This window comes from Lampetra planeri, chromosome 56, assembly GCF_965212315.1.
Source record: "Lampetra planeri chromosome 56, kcLamPlan1.2.h2, whole genome shotgun sequence".
Taxonomy (NCBI): domain Eukaryota; kingdom Metazoa; phylum Chordata; class Hyperoartia; order Petromyzontiformes; family Petromyzontidae; genus Lampetra; species Lampetra planeri.
The window spans coordinates 1,056,025-1,077,288 of record NC_136162.1 but is presented as its reverse complement, the minus strand read 5'-3'; the positions used below and the strand labels follow the sequence as shown (position 1 = coordinate 1,077,288).

General features: G+C 49.4%; 1 long non-coding RNA gene across 1 annotated transcript; it reads left to right on the top strand.

Moving 5' to 3' along the window:
- The first annotated feature begins 113 nt into the window (after positions 1-113).
- LOC144735598 (uncharacterized) lies at positions 114-15,336 on the top strand. The gene is made up of 3 exons (XR_013588658.1): positions 114-176; positions 9,274-9,391; positions 14,693-15,336. It is a non-coding gene; the product is annotated as an uncharacterized LOC144735598 (long non-coding RNA).
- Positions 15,337-21,264: the final 5,928 nt, after the last annotated feature.

Genomic DNA, 21,264 nt, shown 5'->3' with positions numbered 1-21,264 from the left:
GCTCGGGGTAAGCATTCACATCACGAGCCCTCCTTTGCCTTGTAAAAAGGTGTCAGTTTTGTGGCAGATAAAAGAGTTTTAAAAAAACTTATTAAAACGTGAAATCTATTTCCAGATCCTGGGTGGACCTCCGTCAGAAATGCTGGAGGCTGCACCACTTCGGAACATGTATTTCGGTAAGCGAAAAATACAGACAGTCAGTTCTGCTATAACGCATTTTTTTAATGACGTGAAATGGATGTAGCGTGATTAATGCATTCGGAAACACATTTTTTTTATAACGCAGATGCGAATTGGATTCTCTTAGGTTTTTTCGGTAAAGTCACGTAGGTAAAAAATAAATAATACAAAGAAATAATACAAATAAATAATACAAATAAATAATACAGATTTTAAAAAAAACCTTCTATAAATTGATATTTTTTCTATTCTTTTTATTATTTTCTCCTACGTGACTTTACCGAAATAACTTAAGAGTGTGAATCCTTGCAGTCACGAAAGCTTCACATCTAGAAGCGAATTGGATGCCCTGATGCCTGTATTTTGAGTTCGAGTGTTTTCCTCTTGGTTGCGTGCATTTTCCTCCACGTCCTTCAGTTTCCCCCTCCACATTTAGAATCAACATCACGCGTTTAAACGTATTTGGCCGCTATAAATCTTGACGTAATGATATACCACTTGGTTGAGCTACCGTCTGTGATAGCCATTTCTCTGATAAAACAGGTCTACATATCTCAGTGGGCCTTGTCTTGTAATATAAAAGGATACTTTAACAGTATAAAATATCTTCTTGGTTCTTTCAGTAAAGTCACGTAGAAAGGAGATAATAAAATAATAAAAATAAAACATAATAAAATAATAAAAATATAACATATGTAATGCGGGCGTAAGCGACCTTCCGGATGTGACGTCACGGGGGGTGGAGTCATGTGACGTGGGGGGAAGGTTCGGGGCCTTAAGCGAGCAAACCGGAAGGGGAAGGCAGTCGGGGTGTGAGCGGAAAAGAGTGAGGCCACGCGGGCGAGTGTGGAGAGGGGGGGCGCCGACGGCCATCGGGAGCCAACCCCGAAGATAAGAGGAAGCTGCGGAGTGGTGTGCAGCTGCAGAGGAGACAGCCAGGAGGGCTGCGTGTTAGAGGCAGCGGTGTGGCTGCCAGGAGGAGCTGCGGGGAGAGAGAGAGAGGGGGCTGCTTGTTAGAGGCAGCGGTGTGGCTGCCAGGAGGAGCTGCGGAGAGAGAGAGAGAGAGCAAGAAGCTGTCAGAGCTGCGGAGGGAGAAGAGCAGCAGCGAGTACAGCCAAGGGGGGCTGTGTGGGAGAGAAACAGCAGCGGAGCTGCTGTTGTGGATCGGGCCGACATTGGAGTCAGCACCGTGGAGAAGCTACAGAGTAAAGACAGCCGTGTGGGTGTACAGCACGAACCGAATAATAAAGGACACTGAGCCAGACATCGTGGTCCAGTCGTTTATTACACTGGTGTCGGAAGTGCAACGGCATGTCGAAACAAGTGAGGAAGAAAGTTAATCCGGCGCCTGCATCGGCTTCTTCGTCCGACGACGACGAACTCCCTCCAACCACGGATCCTGTTGGGGTGGTGGAGGAGAGCCCGGCTGAGGCGACCACGGGAACGGGAGTGGAGGATGTTGGCGCGGTGGCGGGTCCGTCGACATCATCAGACGCGGATCAATGATGGCAAGCGATGGCGGTACAACTGGAGGCACTTAAGGACGTCCTGGCGCATCTATGCCATCTCGTCGCGCCAGGGACGATGGAGGATGCAAGTGGTGCTCCGCGGGCCGCCACGTTGCCTGTCCTGCCGCCGCCATTGCCCACGCGGCAAGAGGCCGCCATTTTGCGCGCTCCGTGGCGCCAAACCGCCATCTTGGCCACGCCGCGGGCCGACGCCATTTTGAATTTGCCATCACAACCACCACCATTGGAAGACGGCGGGAAGAGGAGTCGGAGTCGCCACCTTACAACGGTTAAAGAATTTTCCGTCGGTGGGGACTGGAGCGCGTTCGCCTGCCGCTTCTTGGCGGCGGTACGCACAGCAAGATGGACCGATGCGGAGGCTTTGGAGGTGTTGCCGACTCTCCTGGACGACGAATCTGTCCGATTCTTCCGTTCCATAACGACCGATAAGAAGGCAACTTTATGTGGTGTTTTTCAAGAAATGGCCGATGCTTATGAGCCACCAGATGATGCGCATCGGCGATTCGCTCAACGACAACGAGCACCAGAGGAGTCGCCCGTGGCGTTCAGGGGTGCGGTGCTGGAGCTGGCCATGGCAGCTTATCCTGAGACGCCACAGGACCTGCTCGAGCCTCTCATATTAGGGAAAATGTTGGAGCTGTCTCGGGATCTAGGGATCCCCATGCCTGTGTGTGGGCATGAGAAGCTAACTTCCCGGACGGCTGCTAAGTGTCTCGATGCGCAATTCAACCTCCGTCGCTGGAAACAAGTGACGGCGTGGACGGGGGCGCCCGTCAAAGAAGGGGATGCGCTGGGGTGGAACCCTGCGCAGGCCGTCTATGTTCCGGATGACCGGGGCCCTCAACAACTGACGGCCGCCTCCGCTCCATGGACGGGACGCGGCGGGCCGAGACCGCGCGCGGTGCTACCAGAACGGGGCCGTCAGGAGGCGAGGCCTGCGCTTCGGCGCAACGAGGCCGAATGTTTCCGCTGCGGGCGTAGGGGCCACTACGCCAGAGACTGCTGGGCCCGCTTCCCGGCTCCGCCGCAGCAGGAGGCCTCGGCACCGGTCAAGTCGGCTAAAGATCCTCCGAAACAGGCATGTCGGCACGCACCAGACACTCGGCAAGGCTTTCCACCTCACCCACCACCTGTGTTGCGCGATCCTATTGTTGTTGTTAAAGAAAGGCCATCGACGGGGCCTTGTCATTCAGTTACGCAGTGGCGCAAATTGGCACGGAGAGTTGTCGCGGCCGCTACGGGTTCGTCCACTGTACCGGGGTCCATACAAGGTGTGGACGTGCGCATTTTGGTCGACTCGGGGGCGTCTGCGACTATTATATCGGATGTCATTTTCCATCTGTTGGGCATTCCGTCGGGGGCTGTGCGTCCGGTTTATGGGTCGTGCGTCGCTGCGAACGGGGGTAGCATGGGTATCGTGGGTCAGGTGGATGCTAAGATATCTATTGGGGATGTGTCGGCCTCGGGTGTTGTGTTGATATCGAGATCTTTGGCGGTTCCTTGTTTGTTAGGCACCGATTTTTTGGCTAAGATGCCCATTTTGATCAAAATCAATGAGAATTGTATTGAACTGCCGGGGGGCCGTCAAATCTCGTTTCTGCCGTCGCCCTGGGGGCGACCTGCTTCGGCCGTACAAGTGCAGGCGCTGTCCGTCGCATCTGTGGACATCCCACCTGGTACACAGATGCTTATACTCTTGCGGTATCGGAAGCCCCTGCCTGATCGGCTAGGAGCAGTAGGGGTCTTGTTGTCACCGTCCGCCACGATAACAACCGGGTTGGCGTTAGTGGGGGCACAGACCATCGTCCGGCCGGATCAATTACCGTTTTTACAGGTGCTTAATGCGGGGGGAGAAAACGTCCGTGTCCCGGCCGGTACGGTTGTGGCACATGCCACTACGGCGTTTGCGACCCATGATTGTCCACATAGCCGGGGAGTTGTTGCTGGGGTTTCCGAGCCAAGGAGTTCGGATGATCGTTGGGTTGCTCATTTATGTGACGAGAATTCTTCCCTGTCCATGGAGCAACGTGGTGCGCTGCGTAAATTGTTGTTGACATATTCCGATGTGTTCAGCTCCGATGATTTGGATTTGGGCCGCACTTCCTTGCTTTACCATCACATTGAGACGGGCGATGCTGCCCCTATTCGATTAAATTCGCATCGGATGAGTCCTGCGGAGCGAGAACACGTACGGGGGGCAGTGGAAGACATGTTGGCTGCGGACATTATATCGCCATCTAACAGCCCATGGGGCGCTCCAGTCGTCTTGGTTAAGAAGAAGGATGGCAAATTGCGATTTTGTGTTGATTTCCGCAAATTGAATAAGATATCGGTGGCAGATGCGTACCCCCTGCCGCGTATGGATGACTCCCTCGACGCATTGTCGGGGGCTAAGTTCTTTTCCACACTGGACCTCTCTTCGGGATTTTGGCAGCTTCCCCTTGACGAGTCCTCACGGGAGAAAACCGCATTCCGTACGCCGCAGGGGTTATTTCAATTCAACTGTCTCCCGATGGGATTGAATGCGGCCCCTGCTACATTTCAAAGATTGATGGAGCTCGTTTTGACGGGGTTGCAGTGGGAGACATGTCTTATATATTTGGACGATATCATTGTCTTCAGCCGCACATTCGATGAACATTTGACGCGGCTGGAGACAGTGTTCACGAGGATGCGTTCTGCCAAATTGAAATTCAAACCAAAGAAATGTCACCTACTGCAACGGTCCGTCCGCTATTTGGGGCACATTGTGAGCGCTGAGGGAGTGTCCACGGATCCGGAAAAGACGGCGTGCGTCCGGGATTGGCCGACTCCGGCCACCGTGGGGGATGTTCGGCGGTTTTTGGGATTTGCCTCGTATTACCGAAGATTCGTGCCGGGTTTTGCGACGATTGCGAGGCCTTTGCATCTCCTTACGGGTAAAGGACGGAAGTTTGTTTGGGGACAGCCGGAGGAGGCGGCCTTTCGGAGTCTGCGTGATCTATTGGCCACGGCCCCAACATTGGATTATCCCGATTTCGATCACCCATTCATTCTTGATACGGACGCGAGTGACACAGGTATTGGGGCGGTGTTATCACAGTCTAAAGGGGGTGTAGAGCGTGTCGTGGCGTATGGTAGCCGAGTCTTGTCTCCTGCGGAAACCCGCTACTGTGTCACTCGCAGAGAACTATTGGCGGTTGTTTTTTTCCTACGGCAATTTCGACCATACCTCTACGGTCGTTCTTTTATTGTGCGTACGGATCATGCGGCCTTGCAATATGCCCTTAAAATTGACCAGCCATCCGGACAGTTGGCACGTTGGTTGGACACGCTACAGGAATTTTCCTTCCAAATTCAACATCGGAAGGGAGTGCGCCATGCGAACGCTGACGCACTTTCCAGATTACCGCGGCGCGCCCCTTGTAAATGTGAGTCGGGGACGCATAGGTGTTCGCCGATTCCAAACCCCCCTCAGCCGCTCACGTTGGCCGTCGAAAAGTCGGACACTCCGATGGAACCGGGACCGGCTGACGGGGTTTTGAATCTGCCGCGGTCTGTCTGGATCCGGGAACAGATGATGGATGAGTCATTGGTGTCCTTGCGGAAGCGGTCTGCTAAGGACAATGGGAGTCCGAGTACGGCTGTGGGGCCGCAAACCGCTCTCCGAGATGGTCTGCTTATGTGGCGGGAGGGGTTCCAGGAACGTTGGCGCCTGGTGGTACCAACGTCCTTGCGGTTCGAGTTGATTAGAACCCTCCATTGTGACACTCTCTTACATTTAGGGGTGCAGAAGACCTTGTTGACGTTGCAACGTCATTATTTTTGGCACGGCATGGCGACAGATGTCGTAGGGCACGTGCGCGCGTGCCCTGCGTGTGCACAACGTAAGCCGCCGAAACATCCTTACGTGCCGCCTCTCCAGTCGATTCAGGTGTCTCGAGTCAATGAATTGGTGGCACTGGACATATTGGGACCTTTTCCACCATCGGCGAGGGGTAATAAATATTTGCTGGTAGGGGTTGAGTACCTCTCCCGTTGGCCGATGGCCTGGCCGTTGCCCGATCAGTCGGCCGCGGCCATTACCGACGCCTTTTTGTTTGGGTATATTATGGATAAGGGGGCGCCTGAGAGACTCCTCACGGACCAGGGCAGGAATTTCTCTTCTAAATTATTGGCGGAAGTGTGCGCGGGCCTTGGGACTAAGAAAGTACGGACATCCCCATACCATCCGCAGACGGATGGTATGGTTGAACGGCTGAACAGGACATTGTCTGCCATGCTTTGCCATACCGTGAGTGAACAACAATCAGATTGGGATCTGCACATCCCCGGGGTGCTTTCGGCGTACAGGATGACGCCTCATGCGGCTACAGGATATTCGCCGTTTTACCTTATGTATGGTCGGGAAAACGTGCCGCCGGTGGATGTGCAATTGGGAACTGGGGTGAAGGGACCTCGGAAACCACTTCCTGAATACATTCAGGACACGGTTCGCCGAGTCACGGAGGCACGGGAGAATGCCCGCGTGGCTACGGCCAAAGCCCAGGCCCGGAACGAGCGATATGCGCGACGGTCTGAGGGGGAGTGCCCTTGGAAGGTTGGGGACCTAGCCTGGCTTCATTGTCCACATGTACGTCCGGGGACCTCGCCGAAATTGCACAAACCCTGGCATGGTCCCGTACGCCTCATTGCGGTTCCCAACCCACAGTCAGCACGCGTCCAGATTGGGTCTCGTCGCTGGGTTGTGCATACGTCGCGCTTGAAACCATATGTTGCTCCCTTACATGATGCGTCATCCCCCAATGTTGCCTTGCCGGGGTCTGTTGCTGCTGACTCTCCCCTGCCTGCGTCCATTGATCTTGCTCGAGCGCCTGTCGTACCTGTTCCAGACAGGCCGGCCGTGACATTGCGGGGGACGAGGGGCCCTGCTCGGAGGACGCCTGCCAGGTCTGCGGGACCTTCGAGCCCTGCAGCCCTTCCGACCCAGCTGCGGGCACGGTCACGAGACAAGCCCAAGACTAACTCTTTAGAGACACGGGACGGCGGTGGACTTCCAGCTGCGACAGGGGGATTACCCCCTGTCGTTCCTCGACTTTCATCGCGTTCCCGTTCTGCGAGTGGGCCGCCGACCGTCCGGGACGGGCCGGCGACCCGCACACGTTCCAAATCGCTTACGTTTCGTTGATTGTTGTTGTCTTGTTATTTTCTTCTTATAGTTGTATTTATTGCATGCTTTTTGTACGTTCGTTGATGTTAATTGCGTTGTTGTTGTTGTTCTTGCTGTTACATTGTATGCTTAGTGTCCTTTAGGGGGGGAAGCTCGGTTCGCCGCATTACGATTTGCTATTGGTCAACCGAGGTCGGCTGGGATTTTTCTACGGGGGAGGGTGGTGTAATGCGGGCGTAAGCGACCTTCCGGATGTGACGTCACGGGGGGTGGAGTCATGTGACGTGGGGGGAAGGTTCGGGGCCTTAAGCGAGCAAACCGGAAGGGGAAGGCAGTCGGGGTGTGAGCGGAAAAGAGTGAGGCCACGCGGGCGAGTGTGGAGAGGGGGGGCGCCGACGGCCATCGGGAGCCAACCCCGAAGATAAGAGGAAGCTGCGGAGTGGTGTGCAGCTGCAGAGGAGACAGCCAGGAGGGCTGCGTGTTAGAGGCAGCGGTGTGGCTGCCAGGAGGAGCTGCGGGGAGAGAGAGAGAGGGGGCTGCTTGTTAGAGGCAGCGGTGTGGCTGCCAGGAGGAGCTGCGGAGAGAGAGAGAGAGAGCAAGAAGCTGTCAGAGCTGCGGAGGGAGAAGAGCAGCAGCGAGTACAGCCAAGGGGGGCTGTGTGGGAGAGAAACAGCAGCGGAGCTGCTGTTGTGGATCGGGCCGACATTGGAGTCAGCACCGTGGAGAAGCTACAGAGTAAAGACAGCCGTGTGGGTGTACAGCACGAACCGAATAATAAAGGACACTGAGCCAGACATCGTGGTCCAGTCGTTTATTACACATATAATAAAAATATAACATAATAAAATAATACAATTCTCACGACGTTTCGGCCACAACGCAAGCAGCCGTCCTCAGGTGAAGAACAGGTCTGTCGGAAAGACAGCGTCTGAATGAAACACCACCAGGCTTGGAGCGTATATTTAAGCTGGGTTGGAGGGGGGGGAAGGGGCGCCTTGACAAAGGAATTTGCATATCAAGAGGAATTTAGCATAGTTATGGAAAATGCAGATATGGGATTAGTCACTACTTGTGGAATGCGTAGGAGGTGGGGGGGGGTCTCAAAGTCATATTATGCCCGTGCATTATGTAGGATTAGCAGCAACAAAGGGAGGAGGTAGGGTTAGCAGTAATAAAGGGAAGGAATTTTAATAGTAAGGAGCTGTAGCAGCCAAACCACCAGTATGATAGATAACACGTTCAAATACAGAGAGCCATAAGGCTTAGCCAGTTGATTCGAGTCCAATGCGTGGCTGCCTTCCTGCTTGCCTGTGGTGACTTGCGCCTCTGAGGACCGTAATTCTCTCATCGCGAGTGATTAAATACCGTGCGCATTACACATTCTAAATTATGATGGACACTAAGTGGATGGACGTGGACGCAATTGAGAATGTGGCGAGATCGGCAGGACGCGAGAGTAGAGTGGAATGCAGTGGTGCTACGCTATGTATGTACGTTTAACTTCTTTCGCACCGTACGTAGCCAACCATGCAGATCAGAGGTTGCCCGAGGGAAGGACAACAAACTAAACACCAAAAGCAGCTATATTCTTGGTTCTTTCGGTAAAGTCACGTAGAAGGGAAATAATAAAATAATATTAATATAAAACAATAAAAATTCTCACGACGTTTCGACTGCAACACAAGCAATCATCATCAGGTGTGAAATCCACAGCAAGAACATTTCACACCTGATGATGATTGCTTGTGTTGCAGTCGAAACGTCGTGAGAATTTGTATTGTTTTATATTTATATTATTATTATTTCCCTTCTACGTGACTTTACCGAAAGAATCAAGAATATGAATCCCTGCAGTCACGAAAGCTTTAAATCAAAAACCAAAAGCAGCTCTCAAATAAATTCGTTTTAAATTAGTGGCCGCGTTCCACCGACGTTCTGGAAATAGGACGGCGCTAGATGACAATGGGGTCTCGTGCTTTAGCTTGAAGAATTCCCTCATTGGCATTTCCACTCAATGATTGTCTGCACCTTTGCTGTTGTTGTATAGAAGGCTAATACTGGTAGGAACCTCCTGGTTACACCAGCCCACAGGGGATTATTGTGTCCGTCCGTCCGTCGTGCAGGGAGAGGCTGGGTGGGGAGGGAGGGGCTGGGTGGGGAGGGTGGGCTGGGTAGGGGGTAGGAGGGGTGGGGCTGGGTGGAGAGGGGCTGGTCACCCCGTGGTGCCCTTATAAAACTCAACGTTTAACTTACTCACGCCGGCTTGTGCCCGCCCTCACAGTCGGTCATATTTGCGGAATACACCACGCCGCCGTTGACCCTGGCCATTGACTGAGCAGCCCAACGTTCCTACCAGCTCCCTCCGCAAGAATGTGTTACTGTGATCCATTTCGTTATCTGTTGTCCCTTCCCCAGACAAATCTGGACAGCTGACAGAGGGATGCATCGAACGAATGCCTCCCTGCTTTCCTCTCGGCAAGTTCCTGAACGGCTTGGGCAGCTATTTCCAACATTTCATCAGGTGTCTCCTACGGTAAGTGTCCCACTATGAATTTCCCTCGGCATTTTACTCACAAATTCACGTCCGATTACATATCGGACGTGAATTTCGACACAATGGGAGGTGGGGAGGAGCAATTGGGAATATTCCTGCAATGTCCCCACTTGGCAGACTGAGCTCAACGAACGATCACATCTTCCCGACTAAAACTCCTAGACCAGTCACCCGCCAATCTAAACAAAACTATTTTTTTTATTTTACCAGGTATGCCCACTGAGCTGTATGGCTCTTTTTCAGAAGCAACCTGGCCACAAATGATAGCTGAACGAAGTGGCTGATCATCAACTGGTAATTTATAGCAACGGTCAAATACTCTGAACACGTGATGTTGATTCTAAATGTGCAGAAAAAACCGTAGGACCCAGAAAAAAATCCACACGACCACAGGGAGAACAAATATACAGCAGCCGTCCCCTCGTGTAACTCATCCTCCCCACCCCCTCATCACGATGTCCTATGATCACTGTTGTGACATTGTTTTTATAGCTTTATTTTGGTGATTTGGAAAACGTTTTGGTTTAGCCATATTTTTTTCGGTAAAGTTACGTAGGAATAAATAAATAAACAACTCAATTACATCACGACGTTTCGGAGCCGAAATCACTACAGGTTCCACCCGAAGACGGAAGCTTGTGTTGCCTCCGAAACGCCGTGATTTAATTTAGTTGTTTTTTCATTTATTATTGTTTCACCTACGTGACTTTTCCGAAAAAAACAAAAAGTATGAATCCTTGCAATCATGAAAACTTCTAATCTAGAATTTAGCCATATTTGTCTGTTGTAGTACAGAGTTAGACGGACAACTTTAATCTAAATTGTCTTGTGGTTGTTGTTGTTTGACTTGCATCCCACTGGGATTTTTGCACACAGCGTTGATATATGGTGCTTTTTATGGAAGACTTTGCTGATTTTTCCTGGATTCTTCTGTTTGCGCGTAGTCACTTTAAGATGTTTCTTGTTCACGTTTTAGTTTCTTGCGGTTGCACCCGATTCAAGAGCCGAATGGCTCACAGGGCTCTACCTAATCAATGAAAATGAAACTGAAAATGTCACTTTTCACTTGTAACTTGTGCCCACCTGATTTCACTGGTCAACACACTTTTTCTGGCATAAGGTATTCCAACGGGTTTAAGGTAATTCTGGGGTGCTGATTCCAAATCTGGCATCAGTTTTTGTCTATCACATCAGGCTTTTGAGATATCAAATATTGCATTTTCAATAAAAACTGCAGAAGAAAAATATTTAATAAATGTGGATATCTACATAAAATGGTATTATAAACACACTGTCCTAAAAATACAGCACCATATTTTAACACTAAAGCAGTCACTGACTCGCAACAACTTGCAATCATAAGTGACAGAGTTAATATCGGGTAAAATCAATGAAAATGGGGTATGCCGATAGCATAAAAATGAGATGTGATAGAGCAAATCTGAGATCAGATTTGGAATCAGCACCCTGAAATTAGTCTAAAACAGCTGCAAAAGTCCAGGCCAGAAAAAATGTTTTTTTTTTTTGTTGACCAGTGTTATCAACGAGTATGTAAGAACCACCACATGGTAACGCTCCACGCCACCTCTGCGCTTCGAAGCAGGAGGCAGTGATCCCGTGACATTCGTCGCAAGAGTAGGCCATTGTGGGCCGGCGTCAGGGCTAAAGTTTTGTCAAATTCAAAACTTACACCGCGAGTTATTCGATGTGGATTATTGCTCACAAGGCAGCAATCATCGCTCACTAATGGCAGCAGACTAATGCCGTAGGCTAGCGGTCGTCAGAGGTCGCAAACGGGCTTTGATTCCTTACCCGTACCCGTACCCGGCCGCACCAGGGTCGCAAACGGGTACCCGTACCCGGCCGGGTACGGGTAGCCGGGTATCGGGTAGGGTACGGGTATCGGGTACCCGGTTGCGACCTCTGGCGGTCGTCAACCTGAAGCTCTGGAGCCGCATGCAGCTCTTTGGCATCTCCCTTTATTTTATTGGGTGCATTTGTGAAAATACCCGCGGCAGACATGAGTACAGTGGTATCCCCCCAGAGATCGAACTTGATTCGTTCCAGAAGGCCATTTGAACACCGATTTGTTCGAACACTGAATTAATTTTCCCCATAAGAATGAATGGAAATGACATTAATTGGTTCCAGACACAAGCAATCTCTCATTATAAAGCATTTTTACACGAAGTTTACAGTAATTACATGCATACAATCATACAAAAAAACAAGAAACACAATAAATGGAATAAATGAATAAATAAATGGAATAAATGAAATAAATGAACATAGAACTTCAATTTACCTATAGTAAGGAGAGTTGATGGCTTTAGTGGAAGGTGGTGAGGGGGAGGAGGTGGTGGTGCTGTTATTGTTTGGAAGGGGAGTCCTTTACATCAACCGCACCATAACTCTTAGAACCTCCCAGTTCAAACAGTCTACACAACAAAGACTCATTCCTGGCAGCGGTTTCAGCCGCACCACCTCTACATAACAAGAGGCTCAGTCCCATTTACACGCACCTTTACATCAGCCGCACCTAGTCTACACAACAAAGGCTCATTCCTAGCAGCGTGCTTCAGCCGCGCCGACCCTCACAATAATAATATCCAGGGCCTACCTTGGCTCCTCCCGCCCTCAACTAGTATATATACAAGGACTGTTTTCTTGGAAGTTCTCTCACTTGATACAGCAATCGTGCTGTGACGGTTCCACCTGAAGATGGAAGCTTGTGTTGCCTCCGAAACGTCGTGATTTTTATTTTATTATCATTTTACTTTTGTTAAAAAAAAAAAATTACCTACGTGACTTTACTGGAAAAAACCTAAGAATATGAATCCTTGCAGTCACGAAAGCTTCAAATCTAGAATTAAGGGGAGTCCCCTTTGACTGGGCAAGCGTCATGCACGCTGTCCATACGCATCTCAGCCGTACAGGTTCTTTCAAGTCGCGATTGCCCGTTCGACCTCTGGATTTCGTTCGGTTTCCGGGGCAAATAATGTTCGGAAATATCTTCTTGGTTCTTTCAGTAAAGTCACGTAGAAGGGAAATAATAAAATAATAAAAATAAAACATAATAAAATAATTCTCACGACGTTTCGGCCACAACGCAAGCAGCCGTCCTCAGGTGAAGACCAGGTCTGTCGGAAAGACAGCGTCTGAATGAGCACCACCATGCTTGGCAGCGTATATTTAAGCTGGATTGGAGCGGGAAGGACGCCTTGAAAAATGAATTTGCATATCAAGAGGAATTTAGCATATAATCATCCGTAATAGTTTCCCTCCAAAGTAAAATAGGAATAAATCTGAATCAAATTCTAATTCTCTCTGTTACAATCAGTGCCAGCGCATCCTACCAAAGGATGCATAGAATGAGCATGGAGCAAGCATAATGCACGGGCATAATATGACTTTGAAACCCCCCGCCCACCTCCTTCGCATTCCACAAGTAGTGACTAATCCCATATCTGCATTTCCCATAAATATGCTAAATTCCTCTTGAAATGCAAATTGCTTTGTCAAGGCGCTCTTCCCCCTCCAACCCAGCTTAAATATACACTGCCAAGCCTGGTGGTGTTCATTCAGACGCTGTCTTTCCGACAGACCTGTTCTTCACATGAGGACGGCTGCTTGCGTTGTGGCCGAAACGTCGTGAGAATGATTTTATTATGTTTTATTTTTATTATTTTATTATTTCCCTTCTACGTGACTTTACCGAAAGAACCAAGAAGATGAATCCCTGCAGTCACGAAAGCTTTAAATCGAAATTTAAAGCACCAGCAACTTGGCACTGATGAGCCTCCGGCACTCACCCAATGTCTCTGTCGAGATGCGTCAAGTAGGAAAAGTCATCTTCACACTTTTATATTCCTAAAATGGTCACATAATTTGAATGGTGAGACACGGGCTTCAAATAAAATGTTTTAAAAACTTTTTTTTTAAACACGCTTTAATGAAATGTACCGTACAAGTAATGGCAGAACTCCACGACTCCAGGAAGTGGCCCCGAAGCTTGCCACAACGTAAGGGAGCGTCCCCCCCCCGGCCAACTCTGAGCTGCCCCTCCCCGTGCTCCATTCCCTCCTCGCCCCTCCCCCTTCCCCCATCGCCCCTCCCCTCCTTCCACATCCCCCGCCCCTGGGCGTGGCTCCCCGAGGCTTGCCGTGACATAAGGGACCACGTGGTGATTTACAGGCAACATGAGTTGAGCGTGGACAATTATACCCGTAAAAAAGATTGTTTAAAAATATATATTTTTAATGATAGAATATAGTATTGTCATCAGTATGACACACCTATACCAAGTTTGCAGTCGATACGGCATTGGGAAGACGGTTGAAATTGAGTTACAAGATTTGAGGATACGACAATAGACGGAGTGAGTTAAATAAAAGCGTGTAAAATGATTAAAAATATATGTTTTGGATTTTTTTACAATAGAATATAGTCTTGTCATCAGTATGACATAAGTATACCAAGTTTGCAGTCGATAGCACATTGAGAAGTGGGTAAAAATTGAGTTACAATATTTTTTGAGGATACGACAACAGAGTTAAATAAAAGCGTGTAAAAAGCACAAGGATTTTTGTGAATAAACGTTGCCCCCGCTTAGAAAATAACAATTCGCGGTTAATTTACACGTGAATTAAATAGGCAATAGTGTTTGTTTAACACTTAGGCTTGTGCGACCAATATTATCCATAAGAGGTTTAACACGTAGGCTTGTGCGACCAATATTATCCCTGAGAGGTTTTTCTTGGGTTAGGAGGATTTCTCCACAATTCTGGCTGTCACCTGATGAGGCTGGTTGTAATTACTGGCGAAACGTCACGAGGCTCAGATGGTAAATGCTGTTGGTTTCCGCTCCAGCACATCGGTGTGTTGAACCAGTAACTAATTGGCATGTTTTATTTACGCAGCGAACCTTAATAATTGGCTGCCGGGTGGTGGCGGGTTTTACGACACATTCACGTTTCCGCGATCTAACGCAAAACACCTCTGTTATGGGGAACGGTGTCTATTTTTAATTTCGTTATTTTAAGAAGTGTACTCTTTGGTTCTTTCGGTAAAGTCACGTAGAGTATAAAATGAAATAAATCACGACGTTTCGGGTGCAACACAAGCGTCCGTCAAGTGTTGTGCCCGAAATGTCGTGATTTCTTTAATTCTATTTTCTACCTACGTGACTTTACCGAAATAACCAAAGATGTATGGATTCCTACAGTCACGAAAGCTTCAAATCAAGATTTTAAGAAGTGTACTTACTTTTTATTTTTTCAGTTGGAACCCAGAAGAGCGACTCACCCCACAAAAAGCTCTCCAACACCCGTGGGTGATGCAGGCAGCAGCAGCACAAACGAGTGAGCCTTGCGAACCCAAGAGCAGGCGCAAGAGAACGTGGCACTTTGTGCGCAAGTCGTCTCAACGTCTCGTCTCCTGGGGAGCCCGTGCTGAGGACGACGACGACGCTCGGCCCCGTGGTCGCGGCCCCACCACTTCCTCATCCCACCCACGACTGGCTGCATGGGCAGCCGTCCGGAACTCTTCCCCAATGAAGATACGCAGATGCTATCAACCATCATTGCTCTCATCATCCACTGACAAGCATCAACTCGAGGCCCCCACCCGCTCAGACCCCCACCCGTCCAGGTCCTCACTCGTCTGGACACGTACCCGTCGGAGACCCCAAACGTCCAGACTCCCACCCAAACGAGCCCCCACCCGTCCGTTCCCCCAGCTGTCCCAGTCGTCCAGACTTCCACCCGTCCGTGCTCCCACTCATCCGTGCCCCCACCCATTCGGACCCCGATACGTCCAGACTCCAACCCATCCATGCCCCTACCCGAGCGGACACCCTCCCGACTGGGCTTCCAACCGTTCATGGCACCACCCGTCCAGGCACTCATTCGTCCGGCCCCCCACCAATCCAGGCCCACACCCATCCCGGCCCCCACCCATCCGTGCCCCCACCCATCTGAAACCTCACCCATCCGTGCCCCCACCCATCCGTGCCCCCACCCATCTGAAACCCCACCCATCCGTACTCCCACCCAAACGAGCCCCCACCCGTCCGTGCCCCCACACATTCGGACCCCCACACATCCAAAATGCAAGCCGTCCATGCCCCTACCCGTTTGGACACCCACCTGACTGGGATTCCAACCGTTCATGGCATCACCCGTCCGGACACTCATCCATCCGGACCCTCACCCATCCGGGCTCCAACCCACCTGGACCCCGACCCATCCAGACACCTACCCATCTGGACCACCACTTATCTGCACCTCCATCCGTTCGTGAAAAGACCCGTCCAGACCCACAAGCGTCCGAACTTCCACCTGTCCAGACCCCCACCCATCCAGACCCACAAGCGTCCGAACTTCCACCTGTCCAGACCCCCACCCATCCAGACCCACAAGCGTCCGAACTTCCACCTGTCCAGACCCCCACCCATCCAGACCCACAAGCGTCCGAACTTCCACCTGTCCAGACCCCCACCCATCCAGACCCACACGCGTCCAGACCGCCACCTGTCTGGGCCCCCACCCGCTCATGCCACCACCCATCTGGATCTACGCCCGTCCGTGCCACCACCCGTCAAGACCCCCACTTCTCCGGACTCTCACCCGCCAGGCCCCCCACCCATTCGTGCTAACATGCGTGTGGGAAATGTGCTGTACAAAATAAATGCATGATTATTATTATTATTAAATGGCGATATTGTCAGCGTGTTACGGTTATAACAGAAAAGCCTTCTTGGACTCATCGGAATAGATATTGTACATTTGCATGTGTAATGTAGGAGACAATAACTGGAGACCTTTGTACTCACACTACACAACTCACTGAGCATCAAGTTCGGTAGCGCTAACTGCCTGGATGGCTGGCTGACTATCCAGCAGTGGCGATGATGGCGATGACAAGGACGCCAGCGACGATGGCGATGACGACTTCCACGGCGAGACGACCCCGATTCCCACGGACAGCCGCGCTCCCTCTCTCACCCCCTTACATGCTTCCAGCGGGGCCCGGCCTTGCCTTGGCCACGCCCGCTTCTCGAACCTTCTAGCTGGTTCTGGGACGTCAAAGATGGATCCCTTCCATGACCCTTGGCCCAGTTCTTCCGCTTGTGGACTTTCCCATGTATACTGTCTCCCCTTGGGTGGGTACACCAGCAATTACTACTTCTGGCCACCAGTCCGCCCTGCTATACTCCATCACCCCCCGCTCTCTTTAAAAAAAATAGCCGTCCTGGCTAATATTTAGCAACATCAAGATTGTTAGGGCAGAGCAATATCCCGCAGAATAACACACAATCACGAGTAGGGCGGAACAACGGCCCGCAGTTTGATAACAGAATAATAAAACTCTGCAAGGGCGAGGGAAGTAGAAAATATATGACCCGTCATTCGATGGACACGATTCTGATGCACATTCCCTTTACAACCGCTCATGACATGAAAAAATCCAACACGGGGTATCACTCTTGATTTGAAGCTTTCGTGACTGCAGGAATCCATACTCTTTGGTTCTTTCGGTAAAGTCACGTAGGTAGAAAAATAATAGATCTCGACCTTTCGATCGCAACACAAGCAAATCGTCATCAGGTGGGACAACCACAGCAAGGAAAAACTGCTGACATAAGCGAGAGGTCTGTCGTGGCACGAGGTTATATATGTAGGACTTGAAAAGTCACGCGCCACGCGTTCTGTTGCTATGGGAGCTAGCAGCGTACAGTGGGGGCAACTGAGGATACAGTTGTTGTGCAATTAGGGGGGAGGTCATTGGGAGACGCCACATGTGTTGGGGGTAACCGAGGACGCAGGCCGGTGATTGGTCAGGAGGGTGAGTGGCTGATGACTGGCGCCGGGCTGGCGGCGATAACAGGATCACGTGAGGCTGGGGGCCTTGGGGCGAGTAGCGAAGCGGGGGATGAGATAATTAATTGGGGCTGATTGGTTCGGGGATAAAGGCACAGCGTAACGGAGAGACAGAGTCTTGGTTGGAGTTGGAGTGGTTGGTGCCCGGGACAGAGACGGAGCAGCAGGAATAGATACGATAAGGGTAGCAGTGGATAGAGAGAATACAGATAGGGTAGCAGTGGACGGAGCGAGTACAGAGTAGGGTAGCAGCGGAGTAACGGACCTTGGGGGAGAGGGAGAGCGAGCGAAGTCGTGGAGCGAGCGAACGGAGAGACATGGAGTGATGATGATGGCGGGTTGTGCATTGGAGCGAACGGAGAGGCATGGAGGGATGACGAGGAGGAGGTGTGAACTATATGCGTGAATAAAAGAGACGAGAAAGACAAGAAGCTGTGTAGTGTATAGTGTAGTGTATAGTGTAGTGTATAGTGTAGTATGTAGTGCATAGTGTAGTGTATAGTGTAGTGTATAGTAGTGTATAGTGTAGTGTTTAGTGTAGTGTATAGTGTAGTGTATAGTGTAGTGTATAGTGTAGTGTATAGTGCAGTGTATAGTGCAGTGTATAGTGCAGTGTATAGTGCAGTGTATAGTGCAGTGTATAGTGCAGTGTATAGTGCAGTGTATAGTGCAGTGTATAGTATAGTGTATAGTAGGCCTCGGAAGTACGGGGGGAGAGAGAAGGGGGGGGGGTGGAGGAGGCGGGGCAGGAAGTGGAGATCGAAGGTGGGCGTGGCCTCGGCGTGTCCGGGCCCCACCCTGGCCACGCCCACCTTCTAGAACTCTCGAGAAGCTCCTCCCCCTGCTGTCCACGTGGCCCCCTGAGGTGGCCCCGGGGCCCCCGGCCCCCACCTTGATCCGGTCACGTGTCCAGCTGGGTTCACTCAGAGTGCCACGGCCTCACACAACCCCCGTGGTCCTGACCCACGGCCTCCAGATCTCCTGAACCGGCCCTGACGTCACCCGCATAGTGACGTCACACGTGTGCGTGTGTCCACAGTTAGGCCTCGGCAAGGTAAGGTAATTTACCCTTTTTACCGGGTAAAAGGGTAAAGGTGTCGACATGCCAAGGGGTAAGGTAAAGGGTAGGGTAAAGGTAGCTCGGAAGAATTACCTGGTAGGGTAAAGGTAGCGCTAAGTATTACCCGGTAAATACGGTACCTTGTTTACCGCTAGAAGCTCCGTGGCGCAGTCCGTGGCCTACATTTAATAAGTAATATTAAAACAAACTTTACTAAAACACGCTTTTATTAAATGTACGAGTAGTGGCAGAACTCCACGACTCCAGGAAGTGACCCCGAAGCTTGCCACAACGTAAGGGGCCGTGGTGATTTACAGCCAACGTCAGTTGAGCGTGGACAATTAGAGCCAAGCCGAAACATAACGTATACAAAGGTATTTTATGATAGAATATAGTATTGTCATCAGTATGACATAAGTATACCAAGTTTGCAGTCGATACCACATTAGGAAGTGGGTAAAAATGTAGTTACAAGATTTGAGGATACAACAACGACGACAACAACAACAATGACAACAACAACGACAACAATGATAACAACAAGCGTGTAAAATTGGGATCATCGAGAGTATTCTATATTAATAAAGCGCTCTACCCAGCATTTACCGTTATAAACCTTTTTCATGTGTAGTAGTTCCCTAGTAATTACCCTGTAATTGGGTAATTTATATGGGGTAAGGGTAAAAGGTAGGCTCGTTGCTTTTTACCTTTAACCTTACCTGCTAAAAGGTAAAAACTAGGGTAGAGTGATTGTATTGTTAAGGTAAAAGGTAGGGTAAAAATAGGCTCGTTGTTTTAACTTTTTAACTTTTACCTTACATTGCCGAGGCCTATCCACAGCAGTTACGCTACAAGTCACTACACAAATGTTAAAGTCACTGTGTGTGTGCGTGTTGAACTTCTTTGTTGAACTTCTTCTTTGGCACCACCGTACGTGCGGAGTGAGGACAACAACACTAATCACAACAACACTCATCACAACAACCACACTAATCACAACAACACTCATCACAGCAACAATACTAATCACAAAAACACTCATCACAACAACAACACATAACACAACACTCATCACAACAACAACACTCATGACAACAACACTTATCACAACAACAACAACAACACTCATGACAACAACACTAAACACAACACTTATCACAACAACACTAATCACAACAACAACACTAATCACAACAACACTAATCACAACAACATTAATCACAACAATAACACGAATCACAACAACATTAATCACAACAACACTCATCACAACAACACTCATCACAGCAACACTCATCACAGCAACAACACTAATCATAACAACAACACTAATCACAACAACAACACTAATCACAACAACACTAATCACAACAACACTAATCACAACAACACTAATCACAACAACACTAATAACAACAACACTAATCACAACAACACTAATCACAACAACACTAATCACAACAACACAAAACACAACACTAATAACAACAACACTAATCACAACAACACTAATCACAACAACACTAATCACAACAACACAAAACACAACACTAATCACAACAACACAAAACACAACAACACTAATAACAACAACACTAATCACAACAACACTAATCACAACAACACTAATCACAACAACACAAAACACAACACTAATCACAACAACACAAAACACAACAACACTAATCACAAAAACAACACTAATCACAACAACACTAATCACCAACCCCTCCCCACCGAGCCCCACCCTCCCCACCCAGCCCCTCCCCACCCTCCCCTCTCCACCCAGCCCAGCCCCTCCCCACCCTCCCCTCCCCACCCAGCCCCTCCCTCCCTCCCTCCCCAGCCCCTCCCCTCTCCACCCAGCCCCACCCCTCCCATTTTTGTATCCACGACGGACGGACACAATAATCTCCTGTGGGCTGGTAGAACCAGGAGGTTCCTACCAGTAATAGCATAGAGATACAGAGACACATGGAGATACAGAGAATTACGTAGAGATACTATCACACGATGTGTACTTTACCAGGCAAGACCCACTGACCTTTGGAGATCTTATTTCAGAATCGACGTCACTATCACAAATTAAAGATTAACTAGAAGTGGCTCATGTCACCACCATCATCATCGTCGTCGTCGTGTGGAAATGTATAGCAGCAGCCAAAATGAATACAACTCTTAGACGCGTTGTGGCGTTGATGTTTAAGGGGCCGACCATAAATGACGTCACGCACCTAGGAGGGGGGTGGGAGTTCAGGTACGGCCACCGTGGCAGTCAACTCGTTTATTTATCACTTCTTCTTGCTGTTGTTGTTTTTAGTGTTGTTGTTGTGATTAGTGTTGTTGTGATGAGTGTTGTTGTTGTGATAAGTGTTGTGTTTAGTGTTGTTGTCATGAGTGTTGTTGTTGTTGTGATGAGTGTTGTGTTTAGTGTTGTTGTTGTGATTAGTGTTGTTGTGATGAGTGTTGTTGTGATTAGTGTTGTTGTGATTAGTGTTGTTGTGATTAGTGTTGTTGTGATTAGTGTTGTTATGATTAGTGTTGTTGTTGTTGTGATTAGTGTTGTTGTGATTAGTGTTGTTGTGATTAGTGTTGTTGCTGTGATTAGTGTTGTTGTGATTAGTGTTGTTGTGATGAGTGTTGTTGTTGTGATGAGTGTCGTTGTTGTTGTTGTGATTAGTGTTGTTGTGATTAGTGTTGTTGTGATTAGTGTTGTTGTGTTTTGTGTTGTTGTGATTAGTGTTGTTGTGATTAGTGTTGTGATGAGTGTCGTTGTTGTTGTTGTGATTAGTCTTGTTGTGATCAGTGTTGTTGTTGTGTTGTTGTTGTTGTGATTAGTGTTGTATTTACTGTATGCGCGGTGTCAACTTTTCAGCATTTGGGGAACATGGTGCAAATATCGATTTAAAGCT